This window comes from Entelurus aequoreus, linkage group LG03 (assembly GCF_033978785.1).
Source record: "Entelurus aequoreus isolate RoL-2023_Sb linkage group LG03, RoL_Eaeq_v1.1, whole genome shotgun sequence".
Classification (NCBI taxonomy): domain Eukaryota; kingdom Metazoa; phylum Chordata; class Actinopteri; order Syngnathiformes; family Syngnathidae; genus Entelurus; species Entelurus aequoreus.
In genome coordinates, this window is record NC_084733.1 from 7150482 (window position 1) to 7167664 (window position 17183).

General features: G+C 37.3%; 1 pseudogene; it reads left to right on the forward strand.

Moving 5' to 3' along the window:
* LOC133647171 (golgin subfamily A member 6-like protein 24) overlaps positions 1-5370 on the forward strand; it is a 36108-nt pseudogene extending 30738 nt beyond the window's left edge.
* Positions 5371-17183: the final 11813 nt, after the last annotated feature.

Sequence of the window (17183 nt, forward strand, 5' to 3'; positions counted from 1 at the left end):
TAGTAGTAGTAATAACAGTAAATACTAGTAGTAATAATAATAGTAGTAGTAATAGCAGTAAGTACTAGTAGTAATAATAATAGTAGTAGTAATAGCAGTAAGTACTAGTAGTAATAATAATAGTAGTAGTAATAACAGTAAGTACTAGTAGTAATAATAATAGTGGTAGTACTAGCAGTAAGTACTAGTAGTAATAATAATAGTAGTAGTAATAGCAGTTAGTACTAGTAGTAATACTAATAGTAATAGTAGTAGTACTAGTAGTAATAATAATAGTAGTAGTAATAGCAGTAAGTACTAGTAGTAATAATAATAGTAGTAGTAATAGCAGTTAGTACTAGTAGTAATACTAATAGTAGTAGTAATAGTACTAGTAGTAATAATAATAGTAGTAGTAATAACAGTAAATACTAGTAGTAATAATAATAGTAGTAGTAATAGCAGTAAGTACTAGTAGTAATAATAATAGTAGTAGTAATAGCAGTAAGTACTAGTAGTAATAATAATAGTAGTAGTAATAACAGTAAGTACTAGTAGTAATAATAATAGTGGTAGTACTAGCAGTAAGTACTAGTAGTAATAATAATAGTAGTAGTAATAGCAGTTAGTACTAGTAGTAATACTAATAGTAATAGTAGTAGTACTAGTAGTAATAATAATAGTAGTAGTAATAGCAGTAAGTACTAGTAGTAATAATAATAGTAGTAATAATAACAGTAAATACTAGTAGTAATAATAATAGTAGTAGTAATAGCAGTAAGTACTAGTAGTAATAATAATAGTAGTAGTAATAGCAGTAAGTACTAGTAGTAATAATAATAGTAGTAGTAATAACAGTAAGTACTAGTAGTAATAATAATAGTAGTAGTAATAGCAGTAAGTACTAGTAGTAATAATAATAGTAGTAGTAATAACAGTAAGTACTAGTAGTAATAATAATAGTAGTAGTAATAGCAGTAAGTACTAGTAGTAATAATAATAGTAGTAGTAATAACAGTAAGTATTAGTAGTAAGATTAATAGTAGTAGTAATAGCAGTAAGTACTAGTAGTAATAATAATAGTAGTAGTAATAGCAGTAAGTACTAGTAGTAATAATAATAGTAGTAGTAATAACAGTAAGTATTAGTAGTAAGATTAATAGTAGTAGTAATAGCAGTAAGTACTAGTAGTAATAATAATAGTAGTAGTAATAGCAGTAAGTACTAGTAGTAATAATAATAGTAGTAGTAATATTAGTAGTACTAGTAGTAATAATAATAGTAGTAGTAATAGCAGTAAGTACTAGTAGTAATAATAATAGTAGTAGTAATAGCAGTTAGTACTAGTAGTAATACTAATAGTAGTAGTAATAGTACTAGTAGTAATAATAATAGTAGTAGTAATAGCAGTAAGTACTAGTAGTAATAACAATAGTAGTAGTAATAACAGTAAATACTAGTAGTAATAATAATAGTAGTAGTAATAGCAGTAAGTACTAGTAGTAATAATAATAGTAGTAGTAATAGCAGTAAGTACTAGTAGTAATAATAATAGTAGTAGTAATAACAGTAAGTACTAGTAGTAATAATAATAGTGGTAGTACTAGCAGTAAGTACTAGTAGTAATAATAATAGTAGTAGTAATAGCAGTTAGTACTAGTAGTAATACTAATAGTAATAGTAGTAGTACTAGTAGTAATAATAATAGTAGTAGTAATAGCAGTAAGTACTAGTAGTAATAATAATAGTAGTAGTAATAACAGTAAGTACTAGTAGTAATAATAATAGTAGTAATAATAACAGTAAGTACTAGTAGTAATAATAATAGTAGTAGTAATAACAGTAAGTACTAGTAGTAATAATAATAGTAGTAGTAATAGCAGTAAGTACTAGTAGTAATAATAATAGTGGTAGTACTAGCAGTAAGTACTAGTAGTAATAATAATAGTAGTAGTAATAGCAGTAAGTACTAGTAGTAATAATAATAGTAGTAGTAATAACAGTAAGTACTAGTAGTAATAATAATAGTAGTAGTAGCAGCAGTAAGTACTAGTAGTAATAATAATAGTAGTAGTACTAGTAGTGATAATAATAGTAGTAGTAATAGTTTTGGGTAAATTTAGATTATGCAAGCAACTAATAACCTGGGATTGTTCACTGGATTATTCCAAATGTGTTCCCAGGCCAGCCGGGAGACATAGTCTTCCCAACGTGTCCTGGGTCTTCCCCGTGGCCTCCTACCGGTCGGACGTGCCCTAAACACCTCCCTAGGGAGGCGTTCGGGTGGCATCCTGACCAGATGCCCCAACCACCTCATCTGGCTCCTCTCCATGTGGAGGAGCAGCAGATTTACTTTGAGCTCCCCCCGGGTGGCAGAGCTTCTCACCCTATCTCTAAGGGAGAAGTGGCAGTATAAGTGTCCACATAAGCGGCCATAACAACCCAATTCAGTAGTGTACACAATTTTGGAAATAAGAGCTGAAAGGTGCTGTCCACGCATGTGGCCACTAAGCCTTTAGGGGTATTAACGTGGCTCTTTTGGCCGCACGTCCAGTGAAGGAACTTCTTGAAGGACAAAGCAACCGAACTATGGGAGACCGGGGCTTTCTGCTCCGCCGCTCCCAGTCTGTGGAACGCTCTCCCTGACCACCTGAGGGCACCACAGACTGTGGATGCTTTTAAAAAAAGGCTTAAAAACCCTTCCTTTTATAAAAGCCTTTTTTTAGATATATGTGTGCTAGTTCTAGCTATTAGGCTGTTCTAGTTTTTATTTATTTTTTTTACTATTTATTTTACTTGTTGGGGGCAGCTATTTGTGGTTTTAGCGTTGCGAGCGTTTAGTTTTTGACTTAACGTGGCTCTTGTGGCCGCACGTCCAGTGTAGGAACGTCTTGAAGGACGAAGCTCCGAACTATGGGAGACCTGGCTTTCTGCTCCGCCGCTCCCAGTCTGTGGAACGCTCTCCCTGACCACCTGAGGGCACCACAGACTGTGAATGCTTTTAAAAAAGGCTTAAAAACCCTTCCTTTTATAAAAGCCTTTTTTTAGATATATGTGTGCTAGTTGTAGCTATTAGGCTGTTCTAGTTTTTAATTATTTTTTTTACTATTTATTTTACTTGTTGGGGGCAGCTATTTGTGGTTTTAGCGTTGCGAGCGTTTAGTTTTTGACTTAACGTGGCTCTTGTGGCCGCACGTCCAGTGTAGGAACGTCTTGAAGGACAAAGCTCCGAACTATGGGAGACCGGGCTTCCCAGTCTGTGGAACGCTCTCCCTGACCACCTGAGGGCACCACAGACTGTGAATACTTTTTCAAAAAAGGCTTAAAACCCTTCTTTTTAAGAAAGCCTTTTTTTTTTAGATAGATGTGTGCTAGTTCTAGCTATTAGGCTGTTCTATTTTTATTTTTATTTTTTTTTACTATTTATTTTACTTGTTGGGGGCAGCTATTTGTGGTTTTAGCGTTGCTAGCATTTAGTTTTTGACTTAACGTGGCTCTTGTGGCCGCACGTCCAGTGAAGGAACGTCTTGAAGGACAAAGCTCCGAACTATGGGAGACCGGGATTCCCAGTCTATGGAACGCTCTCCCTGACCACCTGAGGGCACCACAGACTGTGGATGCTTTTAAAAAAAGGCTTAAAAACCCTTCCTTTTATATAAGCCTTTTTTTAGATATATGTGTGCTAGTTCTAGCTATTCAGCTGTTCTAGTTTTAAAAATTGTTTTACTATTTATTTTACTTGTTGGGGGCAGCTATTTGTGGTTTTAGCGTTGCTAGCGTTTAGTTTCTGACTTAACGTGGCTCTTGTGGCCGCACGTCCAGTGAAGGAACGTCTTGAAGGACAAAGCTCCGAACTATGGGAGACCTGGCTTCCCAGTCTGTGGAACGCTCTCCCTGACCACCTGAGGGCACCACAGACTGTGAATACTTTTTCAAAAAAGGCTTAAAACCCTTGTTTTTAAGAAAGCCTTTTTTTTTTAGATATATGTGTGCTAGTTGTAGCTATTCGGCTGTTCTAGTTTTAAAATTTTTTTTTACTATTTATTTTACTTGTTGGGGGCAGCTATTTGTGGTTTTAGCGTTGCTAGCGTTTAGTTTTTGACTTAACGTGGCTCTTGTGGCCGCACGTCCAGTGTAGGAACGTCTTGAAGGACGAAGCTCCGAACTACGGGAGACTGGGCTTCCCAGTCTGTGGAACGCTCTCCCTGACCACCTGAGGGCACCACAGACTGTGAATGTTTTTTTTTTAAAAAGGCTTAAAAACCCTTCTTTTTAAGAAAGCCTTTTTTTTTTTTTTAGATATATGTGTGCTAGTTCTAGCTATTAGGCTGTTCTATTTTTATTTGTATTTTATTTTTACTATTTATTTTACTTGTTGGGGGCAGCTATTTGTGGTTTTAGCGTTGTTTTGTTTTTGTTTTTTGTTTTTTTTAAATGCACTGTCGCACTTTGAGGTTGTTTTATCTCAATGTAAAGTGCTTTTACAAATAAAATCTGTTATTATTATTATTATTGAAGTGCCCTCCAGAGCACCTCCTTTCCACATCAAAAGTCACCCTCCACATCGGCCCCCGCCTGACGTCTCCACTCAGCATTTTGGAGACCTTTTCCGCCCGCCTTGCAAAAATGACCCTCTCTAAACGTCCGTGGGAGTAACACGCCCCCCCCACCCCCCCCTCCCCGTGCCCCCCTGTGCCCTCCCGTGCCCCCCGTCCTTGTCACAGCTGCTCATTCGCAGGTTGCACCAGAAGCGATGCGGCGTCCGAGACAAGCGCGTGAGGGACGGGCAACGTCGCTCGCCCACAACACCCGAGGGCGGCGCGCCATCGCGGGAAGATCGAGCGTGCGTGGGAGGTCAGGAGGTCAGAGGGGGTTGCGGCTCTCATGCCCTGTCATTTAATCTGCACCCCCCTCCCCCACCTTTCACTTCACTTGCCATTCCCTTCCTCGCCACTCACTCCCAGCACCGTGGGCCTCGTGCGGCCGATGCGTGCTGACAGGCCCGAGCTGCGTGCACGTTCTCAACCCTCGCTGACTGACTGCTCTTTTTGACTTTGGGAATGTTGTGTGCGTGTGTGTGTGTGTGTGTGTGTGTGTGTGTGTGTGTGTGTGTGTGTGTGTGTGTGTGTGTGTGTGTGTGTGTGTGTGTGTGTGTGTGTGTGTGTGTGTGTGTGTGTGTGTGTGTGTGTGTGTGTGTGTGTGTGTGTGTGTGTGTGTGTGTGTGCGCTAGCGAGGAGTCTGATTTTTGTGGCAGGGCTGTCAGATCTCCCTCCCCTCCAAGGCGAGATCAATGCCAGCGCCAGCGAGTGGCGGCGCGTGATGAGAACCACCCGCCCTCCTCCTGACGGGGAATATGTTCCTACGAGGAGCAAGCTGGTCGCTCCCGAGTGACGGACACACGCTGTGGCACCCGAGCAAGACGGTGGCTCCTTTGCAGCCAAACTCCAAACGGGAAGTAGTGGCCCTTCTCCGTGACATATTGCTGACATACACACAAAAAAAACACTTCCTTTAGAGCATTTATTTGAGTACAGAACGCTTTTTAAACGCACGCTTTTACGCAATTGCACCAAACTATCTATTAAACAGAACAAGGAGCAAGGAATCGGGCAGAGACAGAGTTCAATTTTGCTCATGAGGAGAAGGCATGGAGCTGCACACTGCAGTTACAGTCTCACCCTACGTTCAATATTTTAACATAAAAGTGTTTGATTGTGAGGCATTGAAAGCCACAAAATGCAACGCTCTGAGGTACAGCCCATGTGCTCCTCTATTTATTCAGTTTGGGAGTTCGCTAGCTACATCGCTGAGGCTGCTTCTAAAGGGAGAGGTCACACGTTACGCGAGCAGCTCAGCACGCACAATACGGGATTGTTCAGAACGGAAATGTGCCGGGGGCCTTGTGGTTTCGCCCTGTCTCTGCCGGTACGTCCTTGGCTGTTAGGGGGCTAAAAGACAGGAAACATCTGCGGCGAGGCCACCCCTCACATGCCGTGGAAGATAACAAGTTGTGTGCCCTTGCACGAAGCAGAAGAAAAGCACAATGGCTAATAACTAGAGCAACGGCCTTTAAGCATAAGAGTTGTGTGATAACTTATAAAAAATGTCACATTTCCACTAATGTTGTTGGACGTATACCAGGACTAATAAAGTACCGCCATACTAATTGATTGAAATCGGTACTATACTGCCTTTGAAAAGTACCGGTACCGTTCTTTCATCCGCATGGTGCGGTGAGGTGGTGACTACAGAGCAGAGGTGCATGATGTTGAGTGTGTCAACACACACACACACACACACACACACACACACACACATTCTTATATTTGTATGCACATTAAATCAACAAAAAAAATTCCTGACTTTGGAGCAATGTTCACTGACTCTAGTGTTTGCCTCTCTATTAGATACAATGTTATTGGGACCATGATTTATGTCATCACTTGTTCACACCTCCTCATATGGAAGGTAGAAATACAAGAACACACACACACACACACACACACACACACACACACACACACACATTCTTATATTTGTATGCACATTAAATCAACAAAAAAAATCCTGACTTTGGAGCAATGTTCACGGACTCTAGTGTTTGGCTCTCTATTAGATGCAATGTTATTGGGACCATGATTTATGTCATCACTTGTTCATACCTCCTCCTATGGAAGGTAAAAGGTAGAAATACAAGAACACACACACACACACACATTCTAATATTTGTATGCACATTAAATCAACAAAAAAATCCTGACTTTGGAGCAATGTTCACAGACTCTAGTGTTTGGCTCTCTATTAGATGCAATGTTATTGGGACCATGATTTATGTCATCACTTGTTCACACCTCCTCATATGGAAGGTAGAAGGTAGAAATACAAGAACACACACACACACACATTCTTATATTTGTATGGACATTAAATCAACGAAAAAAATCCTGACTTTGGAGCAATGTTCACGGACTCTAGTGTTTGGCTCTCTATTAGATGCAATGTTATTGGGGACCATGATTTATGTCATCACTTGTTCACACCTCCTTATATGGAAGGTAGGAGGTAGAAACACACACACACACACACACACACACACACACAAACATCACTTATTAAAAGCCACTAAATGCAACGGGTCCATCACAGCCACAAACGCTGGCTGAGTAACAACAATAAGAACATTACACAAGGGTTAAGTTTATTTAACCACTTTTCTTTGAAAAAGTCAAAAGTATTCGGTGCAGATGGAAAGAAATCCAGGCAATAAACTCCCAGGCAACACATTTTTCAGGCGGGACGGCAGGCGGGACGTCAGGCGGGACGGCCACGTAGTTGATGCGTGGCACGGAGAGCCATAAGACTAAGTAGATTCTCTCTGTTCACAAACAGCTCGCTCCCTGCAGGCCACTGATGAATAATCATCAGCGAAAGGTCCACAAATTATTGATGTAAAATAAGCAATGATTCTTTTGCTTTTTTTTTGTGGCGCAATTTATGGCCATTAACAAGTAACTTGCCATCCAATAAATGTCAGCATGGCTTTCAGTTAATTAAAGGCCGGGATATTATACAGTAATGCAGGGCGGCGTTTATATCTCCATTTCCACGCGCGGAAATTTACCGCTCGGCCTTTCTTTGAAGGCAGCCACAAATAATGGCTGTTAAGACGTCACCGCGTGGACAGGGGATCACATTAATGAAATTAGATAAGGTGGAATGGCCATCCACCCCCACCCCCCTGCCCCCCACTGGACCCGGTCTGGAGAGAGTCAGAACCTGTGTGTGTGTGTGTGTGTGTGTGTGTGTGTGTGTGTGTGTGTGTGTGTGTGTGTGTGTGTGTGTGTGTGTGTGTGTGTGTGTGTGTGTGTACATGTGTGTGTTCTTGTATTTCTACTTTCTACCTTCCATATGAGGAGGTGTGACCAAGTGATGACATAAATCATGGTCCCAATAACATTGCATCTAACAGAGAGCCAAACACTAGAGTCTGTGAACATTGCTCCAAAGTCCGGATTTTTTTTGTTGATTTAATGTGCATATAAATATAAGAATGTTTGTGTGTCTCTCTGTGTGTGTGTGTGTGTGTGTGTGTGTGTGTGTGTGTGTGTGTGTGTGTGTGTGTGTGTGTGTGTGTGTGTGTGTGTGTGTGTGTGTGTGTGTGTGTGTGTGTGTGTGTGTGTGTGTGTGTGTGTGTGTGTGTGTGTGTGTTCTTGTATTTCTACTTTCTACCTTCCATATGAGGAGGTGTGACCAAGTGATGACATAAATCATGGTCCCAATAACATTGCATCTAATAGAGAGCCAAACACTAGAGTCAGTGAACATTGCTCCAAAGTCCGGATTTTTTTTGTTGATTTAATGTGCATACAAATATAAGAATGTTTGTGTGTCTCTCTGTGTGTGTGTGTGTGTGTGTGTGTGTGTGTGTGTGTGTGTGTGTGTGTGTGTGTGTGTGTGTGTGTGTGTGTGTGTGTGTGTGTGTGTGTGTGTGTGTGTGTGTGTGTGTGTGTGTGTGTGTGTGTGTGTGTGTGTGTGTGTGTGTGTGTGTGTTCTTGTATTTCTACCTTCTACCTTCCATATGAGGAGGTATGAACAAGTGATGACATAAATCATGGTCCCAATAACATTGCATCTAATAGAGAGCCAAACACTAGAGTCCGTGAACATTGCTCCAAAGTCTGGATTTTTTTTGTTGATTTAATGTGCATACAAATATAAGAATGTTTGTGTGTCTCTGTGTGTGTGTGTGTGTGTTTGTGTGTGTGTGTGTGTGTGTGTGTGTGTGTGTGTGTGTGTGTGTGTGTGTGTGTGTGTGTGTGTGTGTGTGTGTGTGTGTGTGTGTGTGTGTGTGTGTGTGTGTGTGTGTGTGTGTGTGTGTGTGTGTGTGTGTGTGTGTGTGTGTGTGTGTGTGTGTGTGTGTGTGTTCTTGTATTTCTACCTTCCATATGAGGAGGTGTGAACAAGTGATGACATAAATCATGGTCCCAATAACATTGCATCTAATAGAGAGCCAAACACTAGAGTCCGTGAACATTGCTCCAAAGTCAGGATTTTTTTTTGTTGATTTAATGTGCATACAAATACAAGAATGTGTGTGTGTGTGTGTGTGTGTGTGTGTGTGTGTGTGTGTGTGTGTGTGTGTGTGTGTGTGTGTGTGTGTGTGTGTGTGTGTGTGTGTGTGTGTGTGTGTGTGTGTGTTCTTGTATTTCTACCTTCCATATGAGGAGGTGTGACCAAGTAATGACATAAATCATGGTCCCAATAACATTGCATCTAATAGAGAGCCAAACACTAGAGTCCGTGAACATTGCTCCAAAGTCAGGATTTTTTTTCGTTGATTTAATGTGCATACAAATATAAGAATGTGTGTGTGTGTGTGTGTGTGTGTGCGTGCGTGCGTGCGTGCGTGCGTGTGTGTGTGTGTGTTCTTGTATTTCTACCTTCCATATGAGGAGGTGTGAACAAGTGATGACATAAATCATGGTCCCCAATAAAATTGCATCTAATAGAGAGCCAAACACTAGAGTCCGTGAACATTGCTCCAAAGTTTCGGATTTTTTTCTGTTTCTGTAATATTGCAACATTTTCTCGTAAAAAAATGACTTTTTTATGTAAAAGTATTACTTTTTAATGGGATTTTTCAAATGGACTATGTGTCGCTTTTAAAGGTGCTCCCCCTCTGGTCAACATATGAAATAACAAGTGTGTGTAAGACATTGAAATGCACCAATTTTGGCCAAAATTAATTTTAAACAAAATAAATGAATAAATAAATATGTCTATAGAGACTTACTGTAATACCTTGGAAGTAAATAATGAAGATTAAAAACCAATTACAAACAAAAACTTAATGAACTAAAAGCAGTCTTTTTCTCACAATGTGTCGACTTTTTTCTTATAAAATTGGGAACAAGTTCTCATATTATTTCTGTTTCTGTAACATCGCAACATTTTCTCGTAAAACTGTGACTTTTTTATGTAAAATTATTACTTTGTAATGGGAATTTTCAAATGGACTGTGTGTCGCTTTTAAAAGTGCTCCCCCTCTGTTGAAAATATGAAATAACAAGTGTGTGTAGAAATGTGAAGTGGTCCCCCTCCGGTCACCACATGAAATAACAAGTGTGTGTAAAAATGTGAAGTGCTCCTCCTCTGGTCAACATATGAAATAACAAGTGTGTGTAAAAATGTGAAGTGCTCCCCCTCTGGTCAACATATGAAAAAACAAGTGTGTGTAAGAAATAGAAATGCACCCCCTTTGGCCAAAATGAATTTAAAAAATAAATAAATATGTATATAAATAATGAAGATTAAAAACCAATTAGAAACAAAATTGTAATGAACTAAAAGCAGTCTTTTTCTCACAATGTGTCGACTTTTTTTCTTATAAAATTGGGAACAAGTTCTCATATTCTTTCTGTTTCTGTAATATTGCAACATTTTCTCGTAAAACTAAGACTTTTTTATGTCAAATTATTACTTTTTAATAGGATTTTTCAAATTGACCGTGTGTCGCTTTTAAATGTGCTCCCCCTCTGGTCAACATATGAAATAACAAGTGTGTGTAAGAAATAGAAATGCACCCCCTGTGGCCAAAATTAATTTAAATAAAAAATAAATATGTATATAAATAATGAAGATTAAAAAACAGTTAGAAACAAAATTTAATGAACTAAAAGCAGTCTTTTTCTCACAATGTGTCAACTTTTTTCTTATAAAATTGGGAACAAGTTCTCATATTATTTCTGTTTCTGTAACATCGCAACATTTTCTCGTAAAACTATGACTTTTTTCATGTAAAATTATTACTTTTTAATGGGATTTTTCAAATGGACTGTGTGTCGCTTTTAAAAGTGCTCCCCCTCTGGTCAAAATATGAAACAACAAGTGTGTGTAAGAAATAGAAATGCACCCCCTTTGGCCAAAATTTATTTAAATAAAAAATAAATATGTATATAAATAATGAAGATTAAAAACCAATTAGAAACAAAAACTTACTTAACTAAAAGCAGTCTTTTTCTCGCAATGTGTCAACTTTTTTCTTATAAAATTGGGAACAAGTTCTCATATTATTTCTGTAACATCGCAACATTTTCTCGTAAAACTATGACTTTTTTAATGTAAAATTATTACTTTGTAATGGGATTTTTCAAATGGACTGTGTGTCGCTTTTAAAAGTGCTCCCCTCTCTGGTCAACATATGAAATAACAAGTGTGTGTAAAAAAATGTGAAGTGCTCCCCCTCTGGTCAACATATGAAATAAAAAGTGTGTGTAAGAAATTGAAATGTGCCCCCTTTGGTCAACATATGAAATAACAAGTGTGTGTAAACATTTGAAGTGCTCCCCCTGTGGTCAACATATGTAATAACAAGTGTGTGTGTAAGGAATTGAAATGCGCCCCTTCTGGCCAACATATGAAATAACAAGTGTGTGTAAACATTTGAAGTGCTCCCCCTGTGGTCAACATATGTAATAACAAGTGTGTGTGTAAGGAATTGAAATGCGCCCCTTCTGGCCAACATATGAAATAACATGTGTGTGTGTAAACATTTGAAGTGCTCCCCCTCTGGTCAACATATGTAATAACAAGTGTGTTTAAGAAATTGAAATGCGCCCCCTTTGGTCAACATATGAAATAACAAGTGTGTGTAAGACATTGAAATGCGCCCCCTTTGGCCAAAATTAATTTATAAACAAAATAACTAAATAAATATGTCTATAGAGACTTACTGTAATAACTTGGAAGTAAATAATGAAGATTAAAAAACCAATTACAAACAAAAAATTAAAAAAAACTTACCTATTTTATATTTGCATAGTATTTATATATTATTAATGTTGTAAATACACATCTTTATAGATCTAGAAAGGCTGGTCCTAAAGAGGGAGGCATTTTCCTCAGGTCTCAAGAAGGTAAGAAATACAAGAATGTGTATGTGTGTGTGTGTGTGTGTGTGTGTGTGTGTGTGTGTGTGTGTGTGTGTGTGTGTGTGTGTGTGTGTGTGTGTGTGTGTGTGTGTGTGTGTGTGTGTGTGTGTGTGTGTGTGTGTGTGTGTGTGTGTGTGTGTGTGTGTGTTTTGTACGCCCTGACCTGCTGGACTTGTGTGTTGACTTTGTCCAAACACCAGCAGGAGTCCACTTAGGTGTGCAACATGAAGGTCTGCCACCTCATCAGGGGGAAAGTTGGTCCTTGCCACACACACACACACACACACACACACACACACACACACACACACACACACACACACATCTCCCCCACTAACAGGGCCGTGTCAGTCGGTGAGGCAGCAGCAGTCGTCGGTGTGACGGCTCTCCTCAAATCAGAGACCCTCGTCCCTGTCAACAGCAACCTGGCCCCCGGGCGAGCACTGACACGCTCACGTGCACACACACACACACACACACACACACACACACACACGCACACACACACACACACACACGTGCACACGCACTTGCTGAGGAGGAACCAGGAAGGGGTGGCTTTTGTGTTTAACCCGCAGAGAGGATGTGGCGTGCAAAAAAGAATCATTTTGCACTAATAAAGTAACTTTGGTTACATGATAACACTGACAATACACAACTTTACACAAATCCTAAAATTACTGAAAAAAAAGTTGTAATGCGACAAGAAAAATGCATCGTTGTACAACAAAAAAGTGGATATTTTGCAGGAAAAATATAATTTTACTAGAATAAAGTCATAATACCAATAGGTTGTATGGCACTAAAATGACAATTTTACAGTCCTAACATTATGTTCAAAAGTTACATAGGACTAATGTCAGGTGGAAAAAGTTCTAATTAAACCAGAAAAAAATTGTCAAACCAATAGAAAAAAAGTTGTAATGCGACAAGAAAAATGCATCGTTGTACAACAAAAAAGTGGGTATTTTGCAGAAAAAAAATCTAATTTTACTAGAATAAAGTCATAATACACTAGGTTTTATGTCACTAAAACGACAATTTTACAGTCCTAACATTATGTCAAATTGTTGTAATTACATAGGACTAATGTCAGGTGGAAAAAGTTCTAATTATACCAGAAAAAAATTGTCAAACCAATAGAAAAAAAGTTGTAATGCGACAAGAAAAATGCATCGTTGTACAACAAAAAAGTGGGTATTTTGCAGGAAAAAATATAATTTCACTAGAATAAAGTCATAATTCCAATAGAAAGAAAAACTAAGGATTTTTGGCACTAAAATGACAAATGTACAGTCCTAACATTATGTCAAAAAGTTGTAATTACATAGGACTAATGTCAGGTGGAAAAAGTCTTAATTATACCAGAAAAAAAAAAGGAAAAAGTTCTTATTAAACCAGAAAAAAATCGTCAAACCAATAGAAAAAAAAGCTGTAATGCGACAAGAAAAATGCATACAACATAAAAGTGGGTATTTTGCAGGAAAAACATAATTTTACTAGAATAAAGTCATAATACCAATAGGTGTTTTAGCACTAAAATGACAAATGTACAGTCCTAGCATTATGTCAACAAGTTGTAATTACATAGGACTAATGTCAGGTGGAAAAAGTCTTAATTATACCAGAAAAAAAGGAATCATTTTGCAATAATAAAGTAACTTTGGTTACATGGATAACACTGAAAATTCAAAACTTTACAAAAATCCTAAAATTACTGAAAAAAAGTTGTGATGCAACAAGAAAAATGCATCGTTGTACAACAAAAAAGTGGGTATTTTGCAAGAAAAATATAATTTTACTAGAATAAAGTCATAATTCCAATAGAAAGAAAAACTAAGGATTTTTGGCACTAAAATGACAAATGTACAGTCCTAACATTATGTCTAAAAGTTGTAATTACATAGGACTAATGTCAGGTGGAAAAAGTCTTAATTATACCAGAAAAAAAAAGGAAAAAGTTCTTATTAAACCAGAAAAAAATCGTCAAACCAATAGAAAAAAAGTTGTAATGCAACAACAAATATGCATACAACATAAAAGTGGGTATTTTGCAGGAAAAACATAATTTTACTAGAATAAAGTCATAATTCCAATATGTTTTTTGGCACTAAAATGACAATTTTACAGTCCTAGCACTATGTCAACAAGTTGTAATTACATAGGACTAATGTCAGGTGGAAAAATTCCTAATTATACCAGAAAAAAAGGAATCATTTTGCAATAATAAAGTAACTTTGGTTACATGGATAACACTGAAAATTCACAACTTTACAAAAATCTTAAAATACTGAAAAAAAAGTTGTAATGCGACAAGAAAAATGCATCGTTGTACAACAAAAAAGTGGGTATTTTGCAGAAAAAAATATAATTTTACTAGAATAAAGTCATAATACCAATAGGTTTTATGGCACTAAAATGACAATTTTACAGTCCTAACATTATGTCAAAAAGTTACATAGGACTAATGTCAAGTGGAAAAAGTTCTAATTAAACCAGAAAAAAAGGAATCATTTTGCAACAATAAAGTAACTTTGGTTACATGGATAACACTGACAATTCACAACTTTACACAAATCCTAAAATTACTGAAAAAAAGTTGTAATGCGACAAGAAAAATGCATCGTTGTACAACAAAAAAGTGGGTATTTTGCAGGAAAAAATCAAATTTTACTAGAATAAAGTCATAATACCAATAGGTTTTATGTCACTAAAATTACAATTTTACAGTCCTAGCATTATGTCAACAAGTTGTAATTACATAGGACTAATGTCAGGTGGGAAAAGTTCTAATTATACCAGAAAAAAAGGAATCATTTTGCAATAATAAAGTAACTTTGGTTACATGGATAACACTGAAAATTGTTAAAAGTCCTAAATTACTGAAACAAAGTTGTAATGCGACAAGAAAAATGCATCGTTGTACAACAAAAAAGTGGGTATTTTGCAGGAAAAAATATAATTTTACTAGAATAAAGTCATAATACCAATAGAAAGAAAAACTAAGGTTTTTTGGCACTAAAATGACAATTTTACAGTCCTAACATTATGTCAAAAAGTTACATAGGACTAATGTCAGGTGGAAAAAGTCTTTATTATACCAAAAAAATAATAATCATTTTGCAATAATAAAGTAACTTTGGTTACATGGATAACACTGAAAATTCACAACTTTACAAAAGTCCTAAAATTACTGAAAAAAAGTTGTAATGCGACAAGAAAAATGCATCGTTGTACAACAAAAAAGTGGGTATTTTGCAGGAAAAACATAATTTTACTAGAATAAAGTCATAATACCAATAGGTATGTCACTAAAATGACAAATGTACAGTCCTAACATTATGTCAAAAAGTTGTAACTACATAGGACTAATGTCAGGTGGAAAAAGTCCTAATTATACCAGAAAAAAATTAATAATTTTGCAACAATAAAGTAACTTTGGTTACATGGATAACACTGAAAAGTCACAACTTTACAAAAATCCTCAAATACTGAAACAAAAATGTAGGAAAATGCATTGTTGTACAACAAAAAAGCGTGTATTTTGCAGGAAAAAAATCACATAATAAAAAAATAATAATCACAGAATAAAGTCATAATACCAATATGTTTTATGGCACTATGTCAAAAAGTGACATAGGTCTAATGTCAAGTGGGAAAAGCCCTCATTAAAATGGTCAAACCAATAGAAAAAAAAGGCCTGGTTTCGACCAGGAAATGGGAGCGTTGCTTAGGAGTGACCCCGTGATGCAGAGACAAGTGACAGCGTGCAGCTCAGAAGAAAATGAAAACAAGAGCGAGTGCAGCAGGAAGAGCAGGCAGGTCAAGCAGAAAGTCTTCACTTGGTCCACATGTTGTTAGGTCACAGCCTTCATCCAACATGAAATACATTCATTTTGTCCACACAATTCTACACCCAATACCCCATAATGACGATGTCACACCTTTTTGGACATTTTGCAAACGTATTAAAACTATACCCAAAAAAATACCTAAAAAATGTAATACTTAGTTGATGCACCTTTGACAGCAAATACACCTCTTTGGGCACTTTCTCTCTTTCCTCTTTGCAGCACCTCTCAAGCTCCATGAGGTTTCCATGCGGGATGTCTCTGTACATTGCTGCATTCATCTTAGTCTAGTCGGGGAGGTGACCAAGACCATGGTCACTCCAGAAGGACAACCATGGAGAGTGTGTCAGACGGAAGACATTTCTTAATCAAAGTTTGCCAGAATGCACCTGAAAGACTCTCAGACAATGAGAAACTAAATCCTCTGGTCTGATGAGACAAAGATTAAAGTCTTTGGCGTGAATGTTTGGAGAAAACCAGGCACTGCTCATCACCAGGACAATACAATCCCTACAGTGAAGCATGGTGGTGGCAGCATCATGCTGTGGGGGTGTTTTTCAATCAGGAGCTGGGAGACTAGTCAGGATAGAGGGAAAGATGAAAGCAGCAATGTACAGAGACATCCTGGATGAAAACCCACGTTTTCTATCCAACCTGAGGGAGGTTGAGAGGTGTTGCAAAGAGGAAAGAGAGAATGTGCCCAAATATAGGTGTGCCAAAGGTGCACCAACTAAGTACAGAGCAAAGGTTATGAATACTTATGTACATGTATTTTTTTGTTTTTTGTTTGTTTTTGTTAATTTGCAATAAAAAAAACAACAATTGTTTCACATTGTTATTATGCGGTACAGGGCTGGCATACCAAGAGAGAAAGAGGAGAAGTGGCAAGGGGGGAAAGACGCAGGAAGCAGGAACTAAAAAATAAGAGCGCTAGATTGAAAATAAGACTACACCCAGGGAAAACAACACAAGTGCAGAAACTAAACGTAGGGTCAGGACAAATGTTATCAGGAAAGATTGGTATTTTTGAAGAAGAAACTCATGGTAATAGCTGTTACCGTGGGTAAAACAGTCTTTTAATAAACAGGAAACAAAAACTAGTGCAGCTGGGAGTGCACAAAAGAAGCAAACACTAGTGCAACATAGAAGTGCACAGGAAAGTGGTAAAAAAAAAAAAAAAAAAAGTGATGATTTGGGGGAAAAGTCTGACTATGACAAAAAAGTGTTTCTAAAAGTAGTAATTGTACAAGAATATATTCATAATCAAGAGAAAATACGGGAAAAAGATGGAATGTTACACAAATAATGTTGACATTTCATTAGGAACATTTGACATTTTGCAAGAAATTAAGGGGTCAAGAAATGTTGCAAGAAAAAAAATGGATTAGAATTTTAGGAAAATAAAGTTGTAACACCAAGGAAA